Source organism: Cyprinus carpio, chromosome A2 (assembly GCF_018340385.1).
Source record: "Cyprinus carpio isolate SPL01 chromosome A2, ASM1834038v1, whole genome shotgun sequence".
Lineage (NCBI taxonomy): Eukaryota > Metazoa > Chordata > Actinopteri > Cypriniformes > Cyprinidae > Cyprinus > Cyprinus carpio.
This window is the reverse complement of record NC_056573.1, coordinates 11,320,903-11,332,913: the sequence shown is the minus strand read 5'-3', so window position 1 is coordinate 11,332,913 and position 12,011 is coordinate 11,320,903. Positions and strand designations below refer to the sequence as shown.

At 39.3% G+C, this 12,011-nt stretch overlaps 1 pseudogene; it reads left to right on the top strand.

Moving 5' to 3' along the window:
- The first annotated feature begins 1,027 nt into the window (after positions 1-1,027).
- Positions 1,028-11,622, top strand: LOC109103681 (annotated as a pseudogene).
- The last annotated feature ends 389 nt before the right edge of the window (positions 11,623-12,011 follow it).

Genomic DNA, 12,011 nt, shown 5'->3' with positions numbered 1-12,011 from the left:
GAAAGGTGAGATGTACTCCAGCTCACACAGACACATGTATGGAGCAGCATGCATCTGTCTGACATACACGCATTGCGGCCGACTAACAGTCCTCATTGGTCTCTGGAGGCGCAAGGTCTGAACTCCACAAACATCTGGAGAAACGCTGCGGTATGTCTGTTCTTCAGTCATGAACATTCCTGTGCTCGGCTGAATCACATTCTGTGGTTTTATTTCTTTTAATTGTTTTATTTTTTAAATCCACCCAATTTACTGTTCCTGGGATAACTGCTTGAAATCATTTTAAATGTTGAGAATGTACGTGTTATAACCACAAGAGGGAGTCGAGTGATGTCACTGCCATGCATCACTATGATGTAAATGTTACAGACACAGACATGAAATGCAAATAAATTACATTTAATAAAATGTGATTAATGGAACATTTTAGGTTCATTTAAATAGGCAGAAATTTATTTTAAGGACATTGAAATAGGCAAATCCCTCTTATAAATGTCCTAACTGAATGATTGAATATCTTTTTTAATGCTCATTTCATCTAGAGGAAGTGCCTCACTTCCCTCCCATGTCATTTTCTACAAAATCGTGTCTGAATGCTGTGTGCGCGTCTAACTGAGCATGAATGAGTGACTCGGTGTGTTTACACATGTGTTATGCACAAAGATAGCCATGATAATCATGTTGACCCCTCAACTTTTCCCTCCTCAGGAGATTGTTCCACCACACAGTTAGCCAGACTGCACAACAGGTGCCGACAGATTGATGGCTGGAGAGATGAATGATCAGTGGAAAAAAAAAGAGAGAGAGAGTGTAAGTGCGTAAGAGCAACTTAGATTCTCTGGAGGAAAAAAATGGTACACGTTACTGGAGGAGTCACTGAAGAGAGCGCGAGAGAGAGAGAGGGAGGGAGATGAAATTCAGTGAGTCAGTAGTGAGAAAGATTGTAATAAAGTGAGAGGGAGGGATGAAGAGGAGGAAGGTATAATTACAGACAGAGAAAGAGAGAGGGGACAAACAGTGAGAAGCCAGAGAGGGAAAGAGTGCTAAAGAAAGAGTCAGAGAACTGTCTAACCCTGCCCACTTTCCACTCAACCATTCAACTCCGACACGGGCAGCCGTGCACCATCAGGCTTCTCCAGAGCGACCCGGAGCTCATCGACCTGCAGGAGGAGCTCACCGAAAAGACCAGTGGCGCTTCGTTCAGCCCTTTTTAACTTTTATCACCATGACCGCGCCGTTCAGATAAGGATTATTTTGGACTGGCTCCCGCTTTCTGCATCGATTTGACAAACAAGCCAGTGCGGCAACTGTGATCTTGGCAGCGGAGCAGAACAGGACCAAGGTGTGAGTCTGCCGTCACTCAGGATGTCCTCGCTCACGCTTGTGACAGGGGTGCTGTTGCTCTCTGGCTGTTGGTCAGGGGGCTGCTTGCCCACACCGGCCGAGAGTGGCTCGCAAGGTGCAGGGCGGCCGGATGATCCTGTAACCCTCTGCCCGTCCTGCGCTCTAGCCCAGAAGCAGAAGGACTCAGAGGAGCAGACCGACATGGTGGAGGCGGTCAAGAGGCACATCCTCAACATGCTGCATCTGAACACCCGGCCCAATGTCACACACCCGGTGCCCCGCGCCGCCCTGCTCAACGCCATCCGCAAGTTGCACGTGGGACGAGTGGGTGAGGACGGCACGGTGGAGATGGAGGAAGACGGAGGGGGGCTGGGGGAACACCGAGAGCAACCTGAGGAGCAGCCCTTTGAGATCATCACCTTTGCTGAGCCAGGTGAGGGAAGTTTTAGTGCCTCTTGAGGAAATGTGATGACATTAATAGCTTGTTTTTGGTACTAAGTGATGAACTCTCACCTGTTGAGTGAGACGGTGGAGAAACGCTTAAGTACAATGAATCATTATTATTAAAAACCTTGGTCACATTCTAATAAATTTCAGTAATATATTCAATATAATTATGTAATAAGTATAATTAGTATTATATACAGCTTAATATATATACGAATAAATATCATTATTATAAATATAATATAAAAAATAAAGTTTTATTTCCAGATTTTCAGATATACTAGTAAAATTTTATAGTAATGTTAAATTTATTAATATTAGGTAATGTATTACATCTTAGTATAGTAATTTCTACAGATTTACAGATTTTACCTTTTGAAATTGTATACATTAACAGTTGTTGATGTATTACAAATATGAATTAACAGTGAATAGTGTATTAATAAATGAACATAAATCTAGATGCTGTATGCCTAACCTAATGCTTTAACTTAAAAACTGAACCTTATTGTAAAGTATTAGCCAAATATTCATTATAACTGAATTTAATATAATTGATCTGAAGAATTATATAGCGTTTAATAATGCATTAATTAATGATATTGTAAAGTGGGACTTTTTATCTAAATCCACGCCTCGACTATGTTGTTCAAATGGATAAAAAGTACTTTTTCGGTTTTGAATTGTTTGCATGATTAAACCCATTACGCTCGAGCTCCGTTTACAGGTTTCCTCTTTAAGATATGCACCGCAACGCTTGCAGTATATATGATGTACAGTGGATGTCACCTCAAATGGCTCCACTCAGACTACTGTTTCGAAGGAGTGCTTTTAAAAAGCACTCAGGTAGGTGTTAGCGGAGGTCGGAGGGATGGAGGGAGAGTCATCTTAAGGGGAACACATGCGTTGCAGCTGTGGAGTATTAAGAATGACTGCATGCTGCTGCGGGAGGCTCTCTGCGCCATGCTACTGATATGAAATGAGGAAATGATGCCCCTATTAACAGCTATTGAATGGAGCCACTTAAACATCTTCAGTCCTGCCAAGCAACAGGAAACTGTAGAGACAGCGATTTAATATCAAATGAACACTTTATCATGGTATGCATTCAAACTAAGTATTCCCTTAAAAGGATAGTTTACCCAAAAATGTAAATTCTGTCATAATTTACTACATGTTTTCTGTAGAGCACAAAAAAAAATATATTTTGAAGAATGTCAATGGGGTCCAATATTTTTGATCTGATGATATGCTACTAATGCTGTGTTGTTTGTCAAATGATAGAGCAGCCAACAGACAGCCATCTATTTTAGATTATAGATTTTTTTAAACTCTGAAAATGACACAAACAATGCTTTTTCTTATTGAATACGCTTATGGGGCCGCATGTAACAAACACTACATCCCAGTCGACTCAATAAACTAAGTCTGGGATGAGAAGATCCACAAGTACATTCCATTTTTAATTGGTTCCTCATGACTTATTTATAACAATGTCACTGATCCACAAATCAGCATGACACTGCTGTAAAAAAAGCTAACAATATTTGTCTGAATGGGCAGCGGAAGCGGATGGTTGAAAAGGTCCAATCTCTTGGCATCTGGGTTTTTTCCGCAAAAACAATATAGCAGTGTTTCTAAAGATAACAAGGCTGACCTATCTTTAGACCAGCACTGATGTGGACTGGCAGTCACATCTGATTCTTATACACAGACTTGACCACACAGGCTTAATGGGACGATTTCCACGGCTTGTTAATTGCAGCTATCATTGAGCACAAGAAGGAGCCAGCAAACGCTTGATGATGCTGTCCATTGTGCCTGTTTGCTTACATAAATGTGCATTATGCCTTGATGCTATAAATAGACCTTTGGAATGAACCTAAGATTAAAAAAGGCCCCTCAGAGCCTTTATGAGATTGCAGGGGTGTTAATGGTGCTCCAGGGAGTGGGGGTAGATGGGTAGGGTGGTTCGATCCCATTCAAAACCCACACGGCTGTTAGCTGGCCATAATTGCTCCATTCATCAAAATATGGGGCCCAGTAATTACTCTGGACTGCTCTCTTGGTGTGTGGAATGGTCGGGGGTTTTTTTTTGAAAGTATCTTAGCGAAACGGAGAGATCAACAAAAGTTTTCTGAGATGTGCAAAAGCATTTGTGAGAGGGATAGTTCACCCAAAAAGGAAAATTCAGACATTTACCCTCAAGTCGTTACAAACCTGTAAGACATTCTTTTATCTGTGAAACCCAAAATTAGATATTTTGAAGAACGTATGGTGTGCTAACAACACTGGACCCCATTGACTTTCATTGTATAATAATAAAAAAACATCACTGGTACATTTTTTAAAATATCTTCTTTTGGGGTCCACAGAAGAAAATAAGTCAAACAGGTTTGGAATCACATGAGGACATGATGATTTTTAACTATCCCTTATCCCGATATTCTAGTGCCAGTTCTGGTCTTCTGGGAAGGATAGAAGGTTATATCTGTTGTGCTGCACTCACAACATTCTCTGAACTGTCTGAAGGTATGGGATAAGTGTGAGACTGACACACTGGAGGAATTCAGGTTAATCATAGTAGCTCTTCACTTATATGGACATTCGATCTGAATCTCGGGGAGTTTTGCTGATCTGGTGTGGTTAGCTTGGCTCGTTGCCTCTCTGAGCAGCTTCCTGAAACGCCTTAATAGTTGGATTACAGCAGGTCTTAAAGTTCCTTGAGGTTTACTCTGAGGGATGTTATTAACTATTTATTTCCTGTCTTCTGACCCTTGTGTCAACCTGTCCCCTTGATGATACATACCTGAGGCTTCATTATTAGGGGACAGATAGGTGATAGTTTTGTATTGTACGAGACAAAGCAGTGCAAGACAGTATTATAGGTAAAAGCAAGATAGCACTTGAATATGCAATGAATATGTTTTGTGCTGCGGTCATCAAGTGATTGTTGTAGTGATCAGGGACTGTGATATCACTTTTACATGCTGGTACAACAATACATCCGACTACAGTGAGGCTTTTTGTTAACACCAGTTTTGGGTGGATGCTGTTTTTATCTAACACAAAAGCAATTGATTTTTAGTCTATTTATAAAGTAATTCAATGATCTGACATCAATTTTGAATACCTTTAGTTTGGTGATTCCCAACCAGTGGTACACTATCGTTCAAAGGTTTAGGGTCAGATATTAATCATTTTATTCAAGTCTGGAGCAATGGCTGCTGAAAATTCAGCTTTGTCATCGCAGGAATAAACTTAATAACATTTCAAAATATTGCAAATATTTCACAATATTTATGTTTTTACTGTATATTTGATCAAATAATTGCAAGGTTGCATATGAGACTTCTTTCAGAAACTTTAAAGGTGCCATGTGTAAAAATTGAGGTAAAAATATCCAAAAAATGACCTACACGCATCAAAAGAATGAGAAGAAATAAGGGCGATGATGTCATTAAAAAAATGTCAAGTTATAGTGCTGCAGAGATATGAACCTTAATTAGCATTAGCATTACTAGCCACGGCCCGACAGGTGTCGTAATACCAGTTTCAGCTATGGGAGGCGGTATGCGGGCAACATAACCACCAGCCAACCTGCAATACACGAATAACTCGCACGGCTTGTGGGCGTACTTGAACCTGATGTCAATCGAGTGGAAAGTACAACCCACTACTTCATTTCAGTTCAGGGAAGAGAGCGGAAGGATGGGAAAACACAGGGAACCAACCGCGCTCGGAATCACAAATCAAATCCGATAAGAAAAGGAGCCGAACCAGAGTAAACATAGGCACTGCTTTCCATCGCTGGAGACAACTGATGGACTTGAAAGAAATGAGGTTCGACTCCGAACTTGCAACATTTCTTTTGGATTGGTAAGTAAGATGCTGTTAGTATTTCGCTAGAAGTTTGTTTTATATGTTTGCGTATTTTTTTCGGGAAGTTATGCACAAAAAGCACATTCGCGCGTAACGCGCGTATCGCGCCAGACGCTCAATTCGCGTCATTCGCGCGAACTAGACGCGCGAATGAGGCGAATTCGCGTCTACCGCGCCGCGCTAAACGCCTCATTCGCGCCGCGAGACCTCCAAAAACGCGTCTTTACATTGACTTAACATTGAAATCATTCGCACGCTCTATTCGCGTTTGGTTGTCTATTGCGTTTGGTGTGAACACAGCATTAGGCTTCGGCTATGGCTCTAGGGTTGTTGTGAAGGTAGGGGCGGAGCATAGAGACTATGCCGTTTCTCGTTTGTTACTCTAGAGTAGACCAATTCACTTTATTGAGGCATACTGCCCCCATCTGGTATGGAATGTGGAGTATGACTAGATATTTTTGCCAGACATTACACATGGCTCCTTTAAAACTGACACCAAACTTTTAAATGGTATTGTGCATGCACCTCAGGGGCACATAAGTTGGTTATAAGGGGTCAAAGAGAAAAATAAAATAAAATAAAATGTGCAATTATATGTTTTTTTTTGTTGTTGTTGTTTTTTTAGTCTAAGTTTAATAAAGTTCAAACATTTAGTTTGTAGGTATCTGGTTGGATGTTGATAAAGGCAATACTAAGCCAAAAACGGTTGAGAAATTCTTTTTTTGCAGTCCTGATGTTATCACAAAGTGTTTACTAGGTTATCTCATGTCTCTTGGCAGTGTTTCATTTTTTAAAAGACCCACTGCATGAATGTAACAGCAAGGTAATAATCCTTTGATCTTCTCTGATGTTCGACATGCTCAACTAGTTGTGCTCACTGTGCATAATGCAGATTATATACATGCTTTTAATGCAACTTTGCTGTTTTAAAAACAATCTTGTCCTTGATATTGACAGCACACAGACACAACTGTTATGTGACAGTGGGTACAGCTGATCTTTGACCCGAAACTGCAGTACTACTTACGAGCTTCTGAAGTGTGCACCTCACCCAGACCTCATCACCTCAGAGACACGTGGCATGTGTTTAAACCTACATGAAAGAAAAAACAACTACAGTGAACTTTAAAAGACTTACTCAGGAACCAAATGACACTGGCAAAAGATCAGTTGCCTTTTAACATGGAAAGAAAGGCCAACTCTTTTTACTTGGTCACACAGTGCAACTCTTGTTCGAGTTAAGAGGTGTTCTGATAAGAGATCAGGCTAGATAGCACCACAGATATAGAGAGACACATCTATCTGCAAATAAGAAACCAGTGCTGTGCTGTTTCTTTCTCAGAAAACAGAGCTATATTCTTGATTTTTCATTACTTGGCAAAAATTTCCAGTCTCTACTATCAACAACTCTCAAAGCAGAATTAAAAAGGTGTTGTGACTGATAAATGAACCGGTTCTATAAGAGCATAACAGAAATTTCAAACAGATTCCACATTAGTATGGTGGCACTGCATAGTTCACTGATCTGTTTGACAACTTAAGCCACAGAGTACTGGAATACTGGCTTTCATTTCAGTTTAAAGGTGAAGTGCGTAATTTCCCCATACAGAAATGCAAAAATAATGAATGTTTCCAAACAAATGCCATTGGTTGCCCCAAACTCATGCCATTGTTTGAGTCGACAAAAGTCTTTTCAAAAACTCTCAATGTTTATAGTTTTGGGGGTGAATCAACTGCTGTGTTATTATTTGCATATTAAGTTGGAATAGGACAAAGTATTTTAGCATCCAAACTACACACTTTAGATTTAAAAATATTTCACCCTGTTATGTGTTAAGTCCATTCAGTGTTTCGTGGGAGTTTTCTGACAATGTGAGATTTAATAAAGAGAACAGACTGCCCAGTAAAGTTACTCAGAAATCTCAGAGGCTTTTGTGAGCTTTAAATAGTAATTCATCCAGGCAGATTTTCATAATAGCATGACAGTCGAGGACCAAATGAATAAGGGTTTGCTCTTGTGTTCAAAAGCAGCTAGACGCAACAGAAAGCAGTGACGTCTTAAAAACACAGTGCTCATTGCTCGAGACACTGAAAAAAAGCCAGACTCATCACAATGGTCTAGTCTTGTGTGAATTTACTGTATTGAATAGGGGTGTAACGGTTCATATTGCTCACGGTTTGGTTCGATTCATGGTTTTTGGATCACGGTTCGGTTCGGTATGTGCAATGTTCAGGGAAAAAAGGACTATGGTTAATTAAAAACAAAAAAAATAACAACAAATAATCAAACTAAATGCAACAGCAAAAAATTTTATAGAGCAAGAGTAGGGCGATTTGTTTCGTGTACTGGTGTATCGCATTTTTTCGGTTTGGTTCGGATTTTACACCCTTAGTATTGAACCTTCTTTAGTTTCATAGATCGCTATTATATACAGCGTCATATGAGATGACTGAGTAAAGATAAACCTGCAACTATATTTGTCTAGATAGATATCTCAGTGCCACATTGATGAGCATAATAGATGCTCTTTTCACAGCTATGCTAGACTGTCCTTTATATCAGATAACACAGGATTTATTTAGTGAACATGTTGACTAAACCGTTGAATTAATAGCTGTCCTTTTGTGAAGGAGTTGGCAGAGAGTCATTTAAGAGAGTCAGTGTGGTGGGTCTGTAAATCAGCAAAGGTTACTGATGCTGAGCTGGCTTATAGCAGACAGTCATGTGCAAGTTATAGGGAAGGCCCTTGTCATAATATAGCCTACATGCTTTATGTACACAAATGGAGTGCCAGGAGTTTAGGAGCAGGAAATGTTTTTTATGGACCGAGGCTAGGTGTTGACAATGGACTGCAGATGGTGGAGATTGAGCGCAAAAAGAAAATATCCTCTCTTACAGAAAGAGAGAAGCAGTTTAGTGTAGCAGTCGATTCATGTGCTTTGATAATGTTGAGCTGCTTCTCATCTGGTGACTCAAACAAAGAGAGTTTGTCATTAATAAACTGATCCACACAGAATCTCGGCATAGAATTTGAACAGCCGCCATTAACAAAATTATCCCCACCATTTACTTTTACGTTTATTAGTTATTTTGGTCAAATTGATCATACTTTTAGTTACTAAGAGTGGAGTACCAGGATTTAGTTTTATTAATTAATTTATATAAATAAATTTTTCCATTTTATTTTCAGTTTAGTTGAAAATCTCTTGTTAGTTTTAATTTAGTTTTAGTTGTTATTTTATTCTTTTTTTAGATTTCATTTTTGGAGCTGAGTTAATTTCCTGATTCGTATCTCTAAAATTTTTAAACAATATTAAATTTCTCAGCTCAGTTTATTGCCATTTCTACTCAGCAATATTTTCATGTTTACTGCAGGTGTGCATCAAAAGCTTAAAGTTTCATAATATGCCATGCATCATAAACTGAAAAAAATATATAATTTAAAAAATATTTAGAGTCACAATCATGTATTTTAGTTTAGTTTTTTTGTTGTTGTTGTTTTTAACTGAAAAATATATTATGCTTTGCACACCTGCATCAATCAGTGGTGTGTGGGGTGAAAATGCAACATTTATTTAAAATTTCACAATTATATTTTTATTTAAACTTTTTTTTTTTCATTTGTCAGTTTTTTTTTTTTGTCGAGTACGCTCCATTCTTAAATCCATTCTGCATTATTCAGTGGGTTTTCCTTCAAAATCTGCAAAGAAAGCCTCTTTTTTTCCTTTTATTTCACCTTTTTTTGTTAGATTTTCAACTGTCACAACTTAAAATGTGATGTGTCTTACAAAACGAAACAATGCAATATCAAACATAAAGCTAACCAATTGCCTCATCTTTATCATCCACAGGAGATGCCCCTGACATCATGAAATTTGACATTTCTAAGGAGGGCAGCACTCTGTCTGTGGTGGAGCAGGCCAACGTGTGGCTGTTCCTTAAAGTTGCCAAGGGCAGCCGAGGGAAGGGGAAGGTGTCTGTTCAGCTCCTGCAGCATGGCAAATCTGACCCAGGGTCTGCAGATGGACCCCAAGAAGTGGTGGTGTCCGAGAAGACCGTGGACACGCGGCGCAGCGGCTGGCACACGCTACCGGTGCCCCGCACGGTGCAGACCCTGCTGGACAGGGACAGCACCTTGCTCAGTCTCCACGTCTCCTGTCCAATGTGTGCTGAAGCTGGCGCCGTCCCCATCCTGGTGCCTGCAGAGGGCAACAAGGGCAAAGAGAGAGAACAATCTCACCGACCCTTCCTCATGGTTGTGCTCAAGCCAGCCGAGGAGCACCAGCACCGGCGCAGCAAACGTGGCCTGGAGTGTGACGGCAAAATCCGCGTCTGCTGTAAACGGCAGTTCTATGTCAACTTTAAGGACATCGGATGGAGTGACTGGATCATCGCTCCATCTGGATATCATGCTAACTACTGCGAGGGCGACTGCCCTAGCCATGTGGCCAGCATCATGGGCTCTGCCCTCTCCTTCCATTCCACCGTCATCAATCACTATCGGATGCGTGGGTACAGCCCCTTTAACAACATCAAGTCGTGCTGTGTACCCACGCGCCTACGAGCCATGTCCATGCTCTACTACAACGAGGAGCAGAAGATCATTAAGAAAGACATCCAGAACATGATAGTGGAGGAGTGTGGCTGCTCATAAGACGCCGTGAACTCCTAACAAACACTTCAATGTTGGTACAAAGCACATATCAGAGGATTGGCAGTCAGTGTTCTCCCACAAACTTTTGAACTGCAAACTCGGGCAGCCTATTTGTTTCTAGATCATTCCAAAAGGACTGATTATTGGAGTGGTCTTTGTGGCACTTTCATATAAAAATGACGGATGAGAATAAAGCATAATATATTTTTTTTAATGAAGGGAGACTGAGAGGGAACGGGTGCATGGGTCAAAGTGTCAGCCCTCATTCTCTGCACTGCAATAAAGAGACTTATTTTGAAGTGTGGAATTATATATTCTGAGAAGAATTTGAAAAAAAAAAAAAACATGCAACTCTATGCAAGTCAAGTATTATTACTGGATGTTCTTTTTTATTATTTGTCTTTTAGCTTTAGTTTAATGTTGTTTTTATCATTATCCCTTTTCTCACAGACAAAAATGTGTCTTTTTTTAGTACATCTTAAAAGAAGTAGTTTTGTTTATTTCATTTTTCTTGAAATACTTGAACAAAATTTAGTTTGACCAGCTGCTGGAGCCAAACTACAATATTATTGTTATTATGATGATTATTATTATTATATTGCTATTATCACCTATTCTTATTTTTCTCCTAAACATTCTGAATGTTGATGAAAACTAATATCAATTTGCACTAAGCCAACATTCGTACCATGTGAGCTCCAGAGCATTATGTGCTGCATTCTAGTTACCGTATCAGAGTCTAGAACCATAAGCATTTGGAACTTACACATAGTAAACCAAAGACCATACACACCCCATTCTCAGAGCAAATCCCCAAAATGCCCTGCTCTGTGAATTTATTCAAATTAGGAACAACTGTGTATGGCCAACATAATGTACCATTAACTCAATATAGCACATAAAATAACTTAATTTTTTGTTTGTTTGTTATTTCCTGAAACAGCATCAATGTTAAGATACTTTTGCTCTCTGTGTTTCAACAGTGTTTGTCTCTACCGATGTATAACAAAGGTCTTAGATTCTGAACTGAAACCTAGCCTTCAACCGTTGTTCTCAAGAGAAATATTCAGTAAAGAGAGAGATAGAAACAATGTCCTGGCAATGGCAATCAGCTTTGTCAGATTCACAGTGCAAGGCACTAAAGGAACTTACTGTGTTTTATGTAGAGTTATGCAACATATGGTGATATGTTGCCATGTTGTACAAATTAAAATATGTGCTTGTTATGTTTTATATCTTATTTATTTTGCAGCATATTCTTTGCTTCACTATTAAACTGAATTGTACAACTTCACCTTTTGGTTTAAGTCAACAGTGTGTGTTTACCAGGCCAGATGATAAGCTGTGTTTCAACACTAAATGCAAGTTAGTTTGGGTTTTACTAAATGTAGTCCAATTAAGTATATGTTTTGCAGATCAACTGACAAATCTGTCATGTAACCCCAAATATTAGCACTACACAGCCAAAGCAGATGCTGTGCAAACTAGTGTGAGCTCCTCAAGGGCTGTTTTCTGTCTTTTTTAGCCTGTTGGGAGGTTTCACTTGTAAGGAGTCAAAAGAAATTAATCTAATCTAATAATGTATTATATATAATATATAATCTGACTCAAATTCCAGTAAACAAATTAAATTAACAACATAATAATAATAATAAAATAAATTGTAAGGCTCAGATTTGAAGT